This window comes from Hylobates moloch, unplaced genomic scaffold (assembly GCF_009828535.3).
Source record: "Hylobates moloch isolate HMO894 unplaced genomic scaffold, HMol_V3 SCAFFOLD_5, whole genome shotgun sequence".
Lineage (NCBI taxonomy): Eukaryota > Metazoa > Chordata > Mammalia > Primates > Hylobatidae > Hylobates > Hylobates moloch.
The window spans coordinates 109,480,281-109,492,647 of NW_026652280.1; positions in this window are offsets into that span (position 1 = coordinate 109,480,281).

Genomic DNA, 12,367 nt, shown 5'->3' on the forward strand with positions numbered 1-12,367 from the left:
GTGGCCTAGATCTTTCTATTCCTAAACCCTTGAGGAAAGATCATCCATGTGAGTTGGACTGTGTGGTCTGTGGGATCCACAAAGGCAAAGAGAAACTGGGAGTCAAAGTGCAGGGAATGTAGAAGAAGGCATCCTTGAGGTCCAGAACAGTGAACCATTCTGCTTCCTCTGGTATTTGAGAGAGCAGGGTATAGGGGTTGGGTACAACTGGATATAGAGGAATTACTGCCTCATTGATGAGTCTAAGATCTTGCACTAGTCTCCACTGACCATTTGGTTTTTGCACTCCTAGAATTGGGGTGTTGCAGGGACTGCTGCATTTTCTTACTAAGCCTTGAGCTTTTAAATGTCTAACAATATCCTGTAATCCTTTATGAGCTCCAGGCCTTAAGGGCTATTGCCTTTGATAAGGAAAAGTGGTGGGGTCTTTTAGCCTGATTTGGACTGGGTAGGCATTTTTTGCCATTCCAAATTGTCCTTCCAATGCCCAGACTTCAGGGTTGATTCTCTCCTTAAGTAGGGAACAACAAATGGGTAACTTGTTCCCCATATTCATATAGCTAATAGCTCCTGCTTTGGCTAATATGTCCCTCCATAATAAGGCTGTTGGACTTTCAGGCATAACAAGAAAGGCATGTGAAAACAGAAAAGTCTCCCAATTACAACTGAGGAGGTGGGAGAAATACCTGGTTACAGGCTGTTCCAGGATTCCTTGGATGGTAACAGACCTTGTGGACAGCCATCTGAGGCAGGAGATTAACACTGAGAAGGCCACATCAGTGTCCAGGAAAAGTCAATTTCCTGGCCCTCAATAGTTAAATGTACCCCGGGTTCAGTGAGGGCGACAGCATGAGCTGGCCTTTGCCTGGAGCACCCTCAGTCCTATTGTTGAATCATCTGGTTGGGGGCTTCTGGCCCAGAGAAACTTTGTCCTCTGGGGCAGTGTGCTTTCCAATGATTGCCTTGGCATAGTGGACATGGGCGAGGGGGTGGCTCGTTTTTCTTTGGACAATCTTTTTTAAGGTGTCCTTGCAAACCAGAATGATAATAAGCCCTACTGGGTGATTGGCCTGTCCTATTTTCTGTACTCTCTTAACCACCAAGGTTTGTTTGTCTGAGGGCCATGACTAAGGCTGTGACCTTTCTCTTATCACTTTTCCTTTTCGTCCTGTTCCTCTTGGTCCCTATTATAGAATACCGAGGTTGCCAGGTTTAATAATGCCTCCAGATTTTGTTCAGGGCCCAGGGCTTGCTTTTGGAGCTTTCTGCTAATATCTGCAGCCTATTGGGTACTAAACTTATCTCTTAGGAGCAATTGACCCTTGAGAGAGTCATGTGACAGGGGAGTATATTTACTTAAGGCCTCCTGTAGCTGCTCAAGGAAGGTGGAAGGATTTTCTTCCTTTCCCTGAGTTATGGTGGACATCATTGAATAATTCATGGGCTTTTTCCTGATTCTCCTTAGTCCTTATAGAATACAGGTTAGCAGATGTTTACAACTCCAGTCCCCATGATCTGAGTTGTGGTCTCAGTGGGGATCCATACTGGGCACGGCTTGCTGACCAGTAGGGAATTTTTCCCTTTATTCAACTGTCATTCTATCATTTACTTGACTAAGATACCAGGTATCTCCAAACTCTCAGGCTGCAGCTAAAGCTGCATTCTTTTTGTTAAAGGCTTGGGTTTGATTTAACAATAGCATGACATCTCTCTAAGTGAGGTTGAAGGTTTGCCCTAGACCCTGTAGGACATCTATATACCTAGCAGGATCATCTGAAAACTTCCCCAGTCTACCTTGATCTGCTTTAAATCAGAGAGGGAGAAGGGGACATGTACCCGAGTTGGGCCAAATTCCCCCCCCACCCCCACCCCACAGCTTGAAGGGGATATAACCGATAGCCCAGGGGTTTTGTGGTCCCTTGGAGATTTCTTTGCTTGTTTCCTTCTTGGTGGGGAAGATTAGAGGAGGATTATCATTAATAGGAAGGGGAACTGTAGGGAGGCTAAGATATGGAGGTAAGCTGAGAGGTCCTCCTGTGGGATGTAAATTGCAAGCTTTGCATAGTTGTGGATTATCCTTCAGTGAAAAGAAAGCTTGAACGTAAGGTATTTCACTCCATTTGCCTTCCCTCTTACAGAAAAGGTCAAGCTGCAGGATAGTGTTATAATTTATACTTCCCTCAGGTGACCATTTTTCCCCATCAGAGAGAGAATATTGGGGCCAGGCCCTAGTGCAGAAAAAAATAAGCTGCTTCTTTTTCAGGATTTGTGGGTCATTGGTCTCAATGGCTTAGGATGCATTTCAAGGGTTAGCCTGTTGATGCCTGAGTGTTTCCCATCTGAAAGAAAAAAACACCCATGGTTTTTTGTTGTTGTTTTTTTCACTGCCCAAGAACCTGCAACGGTCCCTGGACCCTGCTGTTCAGAATAGTTGCACTCACCCAAGCAGCAGCAGAAACACTAGTTTTCCTCCTAGACCACAAAGAGGACTGAGGAAGGTCAGATTTAGTGGCCCTTACCAATGCTTTCTAAAAAACCTGCACCCTTGCCTTTCCTCTTAGACCACAAAGAGGACCGAGAAAAATTGGATTTAGTGGCCCTTACCGATGCATTCTTGAAAACCTGTTAGAGTCCTAAACGTTTTCTCCTGTTAGTATTGGGAACTTACCCTTGTCCTATAAAGATGATATGCCTTAAAATGTAGTGGAGAGCCATACCTGAGGGAGGGAAGGGATCTCCAGGGTGGAAAGAGTGACACCTTTTGTCCTCACTTCTCATCATATGAATAGGAAGGAGGTCTACCCCAATTTTGGAGTCTATAATTTCTGAGGCTCCACATATCCTAGCATTGGGAATAGCCTTTGTTAGGCCTGCTAGTCTGAGGAGGGATCCTAAAATTCCAGATAGTCCTCCCACTGACAAGGCTTTGGGCAAAAATTATGTCTTTCTGATTGGTGAGCCTGAGTGCCTAAAGAAGGGAACAGCATCAGGAAATTTATACTAGAAATCATTCTTATAGGAGAAACTAGAAAAGCACCAGAGACAGGGAATGGTTTTTAGAAGCAGGACTAGCCTCAGAAAAGAGAAGCAGGAGGAAGTTTGTCTGACAGGCTTTAGGACCCAGGAGGCAAGGGTCAGGATAAATAGGATAGATGGACAAATCTTGTTTGAGAGACGTAACTTTGAGAGTTCTGCTCATGGCTGCAGGGCCAACGAACTTTTTGTCAGGACCCCATAGCTGAATGGCTTTCCTCTCAGTCTACCCTCAGCTCAGCCCGGAAGTATAGAAAAAGCAGAAGCTGGTTCCAGGCAAGCCAATGCTCCCAACTCTGAAGAGTTGGGAGTTGTTAGAGAGCCCTTTCCCAGAAAGCCTGACACCCCTGTCTTTAGTCCAGCAGCCATGCTAGTCACTTTAAACTGGCCGACAGGTGCCTGGTGGTTAGCCCCTGTATTCTAAGGAAAAAAAGGACAGAATAGCAAGTGAAAGGGGTCCAATGGTACGCACCGTGTGGCAATATCCTGGACAAGCCCCTAAGATATGTCCAGAGTTGGTTCCTTCCAGTGAGTTTGTGGTCTCGCTGACTTCAAGAATGAAGCTGCAGACCTTCATTCTTCGCAGTGAATGTTACAGCTCTTAAAGGTGGCACAGACCCAAAGAGTGAGCAGCAGCAAGATTTATTGTGAAGAGTGAAAGAACAAAGCTTTCACAGCTTGGAAGGAGACCTGAGTGGATTTCCACTGCTGGCTTGGGTGGCCAGCTTTTATTCCCTATTTGTCCCCTCCATGTTCCATTTCTGTCCTATCAGAATGCCCTTTTATCAATCATCTCTGTAATTGGCTACTTTTGAGATCCTGCTGATTGGTGCATTTTACAGAGCGCTGATTGTTGCATTTTACAGAGCACTGATTTGTGCATTTTACATTCCTCTTGCTAGCTACAGAGCACTCATTGGTGCATTTTTACAGAGCACTGATTGGTGCATTTTTATAACCCTCTTGTAAGACAGAAAAGTTCTCCAAGTCCTCACTAGACCCAGGAAGTCAAGCTGGCTTCTCTCAACAGCACTGAGTCTATTTCCACGCAGCAGGTGACCAGGGCTGAGAACTTTCCCCAGACCTTGAGCCTCCCTGTTGAGAAAGCAAGCTGACTCACAGTTTCTTGGTGTCTCAGGGAGCCTGCAGTGGTTATATAGTTTCTTAAAAGAGTCTGTGGATTCTCTGGGCTTTCCTGATATATTCCTGTGGTAGGTCTTGGAGCAAAAGTTCATGATGTGAGTCTCCACACATTGGTTGCTCTGTCCTTCTGAGCGTGAACTGCAAGGTAGTACTGCTTCCTATCCTCCATCTTAATCCAGTGGGGATTATTTTTAATGTGGCTTATCAACTTTATTTATTGCCATTCTTTGATGTTCACATAAATATTATGATTGCCTGCCAGGAAATTATACCCAAAATAGGCTTATGGGCACTTAGAATAGTGCAGAGGAAAAAATTATAATTAATAGTACTGAGCTAAAGGTAAGCTTTTATCCCTTTCCAACTGTGAGGCATAGATGTCCTAGTTGGGTTTTTTTATTTTTTAAAGATAACATTCAAATGTTTCTTCCTTTCTGCTGAATTACTTGAGTAGAACCACTTCAGCAACTTGTCTGTGCATGCGTGTGTGTGTACATGTGTGTGTTCATGTGAAACATTCAACTAATGCTCAAGCAGCCCTTACAGTGCTTGGAACTTACAAATGAGAGCTTTCCTCTAGGAAGCATCTCTCAGGGAAATAGGTGCAAGAAGAATACTGATATTTTAACCTTTGCATTACCTTAAATTTTCAGCAAAGCACAGTGTTACTTCCTTTTAGTGCTAATTTTGGAGTAGTTACTATTTGTCTTTCTTATATCCTCTTTGATATTTTCCTTCTACAGTTGGGAATTAGGGATTCCAAACACCAGGAGGAGAGGAAAAGCTTCTATTCTCCTCCAAAATTGTACTCGAGAACAGGCCTCTCTGAATGTAGCTAGATTCTGCAAACTTCCCTAGCATCCAACTTCTTCCCTCCAAAAAAAGGAAAACAACAGTTATTTATTTATTTATTTATTATGTTTATTTATTTGAGACAGGGTCCTGCTCTGTCACCCAGGATGGAGTGCAATGGAGCAATCTCCAGTCACTGCAACCTCCACCTCCCTCTTGGGCTCAGGTGATCATCCTGCCTCAGCCTCCCAAGTAGCTGGGACTACAGGTGCACACCACCACATCCGGCTAATTTTTGTATTTTTTGTGGAGACTGGGTTTTGCCATGTTGCCAAGGCTGGTCTCGAATTCCTGGGCTCAAGGGATCCCTCAACCTTCCAAAGTACTGAGATTATTGGCATAAGCCACCGTGCCCAGCAATGCAGTTACTTAGATGCTTATTTTATGTTCTTGCATATCCTGCTAAAATATAAACTCACTGAGAGCAAAAGACACATATTAGTGTTTCGTAAGCATCCTCCATTCCTCCACTACCCTCAGAATATGCATAACAAATACGCTGGGAATTTAATCTGTATTAAAGTGCTGATCTGTCAATAAAGAATCCATCCTCATTCTTATCTCCTTGAAGAAAGGAAGGCAAATCTATAGAGCAAAAAATGGATCAAACCAAGGGTCCTCACAAGACTTTGGCTCTTAGAGCTTCTAGAATCAGCTCTTGAACAACTATCAACTTAAGTGGATAGCTGATGCATAAACAGTTAAGAGTACTGCAGGTATTCAAATATTCCCAATGCAGGTATTTGAATGATGTTGTTAATTGTCCCAAGTGTGCATTTTTAATAGCATACACTCATGCATATACAAACGCAATGAATGTACATAGTTTTTATTCCCTCAAACCCAGGGAAACAGATTACTGTGAATCTACTACTCTAATCTCTCACCTGTGGTCACTTGGTGGCCACAAACACCTGTTCTTCTCTAGGTCTCACTGAAAATATCTACAAGTGGTGGAACTGAGATTTACAGCTATCAACCTTGACAGTTTAGTCACCAACAAAAGCAGCTCCTCTGTGCCCCACACTCACTCCAGCCCAGGCTGAGTCCATCAGAGATGCTGTGTATTTCATGCAAATTTCCATGACAGCAGCTCTATGTGGGCCACGCATAGTTTGCCTGAGCAAGGGACAGAAGGTCTATCCTCTTCCTCCCAACAAGCTGATCCTATTTCTCCGAACAACTGGTATGGGCCTGCCCCCTGGAGGTTTAAGAAAGCCTGTTCCCTTCAAGGCAGGCTAGAGGGTCGAACTAGAGTCATTTCAGATGTTGAAACTGGCAGAGATCATCTGACCGCCTAATCCAACCTTTCAGAAACGAGGATATCCAAGTTCAAACATAGGGAATCAACATGCGCAGATGCAATACTTTTCAAAGATCCCACCGAGCAATGTGATCACCAGGAAACTAATTTACTGCAGCTTTTTAAAACTAGGGAAAGTGGCTTTACATTACCTACTTAAGATCCAGATTGTTCAGGGAGATCATTTCTTGATAGCATTTGTTGAACACCTATTATAGATAAGACCATGACCTTCAAATGTGTATATATGCTATGCCTAGAAAAGCCATTATGTTTGGATATCAGTGATTTTCTCTAGCTGGCAGGATAATAATTGATTTCTGTTTTCTCTGAGAGAATCAATAAAGAAAAAGAAAAGGAAAAGAAAGCACACTATTGGAATCCTAGGAGACAGATTCCAGTTCTTCTCAACTGGTGAGTTTGAAACCAACACAAGCATTAAAAGAGAAAGGAAAAAAAAAAAGGCATTGGCCTGTAACTGGTGCATATAAGATTCTTGTGCTCCCCTATAGAGGGAAAAAATGATTTAAGATTTGTTATCATTTCTAAGCAACAACATGGTCTTGAACTCATTTTGAAATAGCTACAATTCTATTTTTTTAAGATGTAAGTTGCTGGACTTTATTGCACATTGACTTAAACTGAAAGTTGTCCAAATGCCTTTGAATAAGAGATTTAAAGATGAGGGCCATACCACTTTCAGAGGGAGTCTTTCTTTCTCAGTGGAACTAAGCGGTATTTCCAAAATATCTGGCTGGATCTTAAAAGTCATTCATGACAGGTGATAATTGATTACATATTGAGTTTTGCCAGAAACTCTAATGTCATTGGCATACAGAGACATAGCATTAACACAGTGTGTATGTGCAGAGGACTGGAACACAAATAGAAGGCTTCATAAATTAAATTTAATGTTTCGTAGCTCTTCTTTAACTAAACAAAGTAGGTGTGGAAATTATTTTAAGTTAAAATTTATTTCTGTGCAAAACAAAAATCAGTCTCTAAGTGTATATGGGGAATAAAAAAGCAGAATTTAAGGTCAAGTGTAACACTAATTGAACGTTAAAAGAAAGAAAATATTTTTTAATATTTAAAAGAGTCAAATATTGAAATTTCAAATAATTTCAAACATGGGCTACACATAAAATAATAATAATGATAATTATGACAATAACAATTACACATGCACATACCATTCAACAGAAAAATTGTCAGAGGGTGACTTTTAATTGGATAAATTGATCCATGCAATTCACCTGAAACTTAATATCATCATTTCTATTTTATTGAAAGGTCAAATTTCTCCTGTAATTGAGAAAACTTTCTGCTAATATGCCTAAAAAGAGAATTTGGAGATAGATAAGGTAACTCAGTGAGTTAGAGTAAAATTAAACTCTCACATTTAAGACCACTGCAATTCATTTAAAACATCTTCAGTTGCATTCTACTTTTAGAGCAGAAGTGACAAACCAACTGACCATGGGTCAAATTAGGACCAAACTAGCTTTATGAAGCCTATACAATAAATTTTGTTTTGTTTTGCTGTTGTAATTTTTGTTGTTCCTTTTTAAGACTTTTTCAACAGCCTTACAAAGACTATATACTTTATTAATTTATCCACAGGCTAACTATTGTCATATCCAGGAAAATTCACATATTTATAATAACTGGTTTCTATGTGCATTTTTGTTTGTTTTTATTTTGTTTTGTTTTGATGTCTGCTCCAGAGCAGTTTATTTCTTAAACTGCCAGCCCCCATTCATTTGAGGCTGTGAAATATATTCAGTGGTTCGGGGATCAGCATTGTTTTCCACAAACTAGAATAGAGTAGAAATTACCAGAGCATCACAGGTATAAAGGTAAGCCTTATTTTCAAAAACTGTCACCTTGTGTGTGTGTATGTGTGTGTGTGTGTGCGCGTGTGTATGCATATGCACATAGATTATATATATAAGGGAAAATGCAATTCTTCCATGGGCAATAGTCCACAACGCCTAGAAAACACTGTTCTAAAGAGCCTTAGAGGCACCTTGTGTGTGTGCGTGTGTGTGTGTGTGTGTGTGTGTGTGTGTACGCATATGCACATAGATTATATATATAAGGGAAAATGCAATTCTTACACTGGGCAATAGTCCACAAAGCCTAGAAAACACCGTTCTAAAGAGTCTTAGAGGGATTAAGATATTCCTTAAGATTATATTCAGATTATGTTTTAAAAAAGAAAAGAAAAGGAAAGAAAGAAACGCAAATTGAATGCTGGCTCAAGTGAGCTCAGAAAGGTCTTAAAAGAGCTTTTTACTGTAAAGTCACTACTATTGCAGGATTTAAAATTTTTAAATCATTGCCATAGATCCAAAAACAGACAAGGAAAATGTTTACCTTTGTAACATATCAGCTCTCACTTAATGATTTATGGTAGCAAAGAAAACACATCTGGAACCTTGGAGACAAAAAAAAAGTCTTCAGATACGTCAAATATTTTAAGGTGGCAAAGGATAGTTGCTTAAGAGTTTGTAATAGTAAAACATTTTATAACAATTTAAAAAACTGATTATACCTTCCACAGATTATACATTCTACAAATTATATTATTCCACAAATATAGTACAGATTATATTCATTCAACAAACATTTATTTTCTACTACTACATAGGCCAAGAATTTTTCAAACTCTTCTGCCTTCAAGGAGCTTACATTTGTAAAGCTTAGGATACATTCTTAAAATATTTAATTGTCTACAAAATCCTTTAGCCTTTTCTCTTCTCCAATTTAAGTTCTACCCACTTTCTCTTTACCTTCCCTATCAATTATCTCTTGGTCACCATGGCTGAAAGTGAAGAACTACTTCTCTTACTGCCTGCCTAGGCCACCCATTTAGCAGTTATTGCATGAGACTTTGTGGCACTTCTTCTATTGCTTTAATAAATAGCATTTAAATCTTGTAGATAAGCACAAAAATCTCTAAGTATTTGCAGTATTTTCCTTCCCTTCCCTTCTAAGGAGGATTCTTTGTTACACTGCTTGCCTGCTGAGTCCTAATGTGCTGAGCAGAGTAACAAGACGAGATGCAGAACTCAAAAAGGAGACAGAATGCTATAGACTAAGCTACATAAGAAAAAGCATTACTGTATTCTGACAATAAGAAGAAAAATTCCAAAAAGTGGGGGAAAGTAGTTGCAAAAGAGGGAGTGGTGATGAATTAATTAGGAAATCCAGTTTATCTAGAGTTTGGTTGAGATAAGTAAAGGAGTTTTTTGGAAGTTTTCTGAATATTAGGAAATTTCTCCTTTGCTACCTGTTCAAGAGACCTTCAGGGAAGGCTTCTTATTACAATTCAATACTTTTTACAGTCATATTTGTGGGGTTTTTAGCTACTGCACTGTGGCTGTAGGCACTCCAAATTTACTTGGGTTGTAACCATATTACTTAACACTTTTGAGAACTGTGCTCAGCCTTCCCAGTTAGTTTGTGAAATTTGAAGAAGGTGTTTTAGACTCTTTTTGCTGACCCATGACACTCAACTTAGAGGATTCACACTTTTTTTCCTCTATGGTGAAGGTTCAGTGCATTTGAAGGTAATTCTCAGCCTACCCAGAGTTCAGGGTTTTGGCCTTTGACATCCTGTAAAATCATCTGGAAAAAGACTGATCATACCTACATATTTGTTGCTTAACTTGCCTGTAAGTATTTCAGAAGAAAGAATCTATAAAGTCAACAAAAATATAACAGAGAAATTACTTACAGCAGCCGGCACACTATCCTTTCCTACCTTGCAATATGTCAAAGAAAATTCATATATTTAGATTTATTATCAATAAATCTTGTTAGTATTCTGTCCCATTCTCTAAACTCAATCTTGAAGACCAACCTCTTATATAACATCAAACAGAATCATTCTTGGAACAAGTCCAATCCTCTGCTCTCTACATTAAAAAATGGCATGTCACGTGATCCTTCTAACACTGCAGTCCCATGTAATAGCACCAAACGTGTCAGTCACCACATGTAACCTATGAGTTCAGGAACAATAACCTATCAAGTATGTGCAATGCTATGTGAGAAAATCTCAGAGAGATGCTCTTATCATCATATTTTAGGAAACCACTCTCTAGAAACAGAACCGAAAACACTTGCTATTTTGTGTCTTAAATCCATCTTCTACTGAAGGACTTTACCAATATAAACATTAACTTATACTTTGTAATCATTTATTGTTATGATAATATTTATTGCTTTTAGGATCTCTTCTTAGATGAATTGACATCTCTAAACAACTAATTCCATTTCTTTAAGTTGTTTATATCGTTCAGGACTAGCCAGTTACCAGGATAATAACGGGCTTTTCTTTGATGTATCTCAATCTGCACATCTGCTTCAACTCCTCCACCAGATGTTCTTATTTATTTATATTCATTGCTTAAATTTTTGAGATAATTCTGCTCTGGGGAAAGACATATTACTACAATAAACTATATTACACAGGATTTCAAAATAGCTAGTATAATCACCAGAATAATCATAACGATCTCAATCAACCAAAAGTGATATGATTCTAGAATATTCTTAAATGTGTATTTATAATAAATTCCTAAATCCTTTTTTAATTAATACATGAGGTGACAATAATATTGAAGTACCCATTGGCCCAATGCAAACAGCCTTTTAAAATTGTTTCAGCTGCTGCAAATTGTCCACTATAATCAGCCCAATTACATCTATCTGTGACCATTTAGTGCCTATAACTGTATCTGAATCACCTTTAAAATTATTTCCATAGCAAATAATTCCTAGTGTTGGTATATACTGAGCACTTACTCTATGTCAGGCACATGATGTACACATTACAAACATTTCGTTGAATCCTCTTAACACCCTCTTGGTGCCAGTGCCATTATAACCCCCACTTTACAGATGAGGAAACTGAGGCTCCATGAGGTTACGTATCCAGTAAATGGCAAAGCAGGCATCAGGCCTAGGACCACCTGGCTCTCTCCTAATCTCTGTGTTCCTATTGAATACCACTTCAATATCAAGTAGAATAATTTCATCTATAAACCAGACACACATTATTTGGTACAACTAATGAGAAAATAAATTCCTTGTAACACCTCCATGCATGAAGTTGCTTTGGTTTAATCGGTGAAATTTGAAGTAGAAGGAGGCCAGTTGAAGGAGTTCCCATGGGCCCCTGTTTCTCAAGCTGGGGCACACACACTTGTGGACAAAGTGTATCCTCTTGGGACATACTTTTTCCTCAATGATAGGTAGTTTAAAATAACAATTTTTATTAAAACAAATACAGATATATTATGGAATGAGTCAAAGAATTTCTTGAATTTTTACATTAAAAGTGAGATTTCCAGAAGCTTCCTCTCTTGAGGAGAATTGCCCCAGCTTTCCTAGGAGGTAGGTATTTGCACTCTTCTGCATTCAGGGTATACTGACTGACAGCTGTAGGAGCAGGGGAGCCTTTAAAAAGTCGTAAGTAGGTTCTTGCGGGCATTCCATTCTGGTAAAGACTGACATGAAAGAAACAAGACCAGAGGCAGAGGAAAAGTTAGAAAGTCCGACAAAAGGGCAAAACACAGGTAAAGGACAAAAAGCAACACAGCTCTCTCTCTCTCTCTCTCACACACACACACACACACACACACACACACAGCCTGCAAAATGAAGATGTAAAAGATTTAAATGATGCATATCCAAATCTCACCTTGCATCCGCCTTGCCCCCACCACCTACGCTGGCTCTTGCTTCCTCACATTAAGCATTGGCCATGTCAGTGTAGGCTTGGCCTGGTTTGCTCGTTCAGCCTGCCTTATAGGCAGAGCCCCTCCAGCAATTATCTCGGCCTAACATTTTCACACCCTGGGCATGTTTGCCGTGGTCTTTTGGCCACAGCCAATTATGTTTCTGGAGAAGTCGTCAAGAAGTTTGCCATGTCTGCATAATGGTGCTCTCTATAGTCTAATAGGAACACATGTTTGGAGAAAGAGAGTTTCATAGGGGAAAGAAATGTTTTAATTTTTTCTCCTT